Here is a 251-nt window from a genome sequence, read left to right as displayed (position 1 = left end):
CCCACCCCCCTTAAGACCTTTCTCCCCCACATTTAATGCTATTCTCTGTCTTATCTTCTGTAACTTTTGCACAGTAAGTCAAGTGCCTTAATATTAGAAATCTTATTGTTTAAATTTCAACTTTTTCCAATTTTCATTGTACATTTACATTGGAAAGAACAGTTTAATGGCATTGCCAGTGTTGTCCTTTTGCATATGATTAACATATTTGCTGTCTAATAACAGGATATTGTTATTTCTTGAATATATGA

The 251-nt window shown here is 32.3% G+C and overlaps 1 protein-coding gene across 1 annotated transcript in view; it reads left to right on the top strand.

Annotated features, from left to right (window-relative positions):
- Positions 1-251, top strand: part of LOC119590569 (TLD domain-containing protein 2-like) — a 13,069-nt gene that overhangs the window by 11,031 nt on the left and 1,787 nt on the right. The window lies entirely within an intron of this gene.

The sequence above is a fragment of the Penaeus monodon genome, chromosome 27, assembly GCF_015228065.2.
Source record: "Penaeus monodon isolate SGIC_2016 chromosome 27, NSTDA_Pmon_1, whole genome shotgun sequence".
Taxonomy (NCBI): Eukaryota; Metazoa; Arthropoda; class Malacostraca; order Decapoda; family Penaeidae; genus Penaeus; species Penaeus monodon.
Note: the sequence above shows the minus strand (reverse complement) of the source record. Positions and strands in the feature narration are given on the sequence as shown.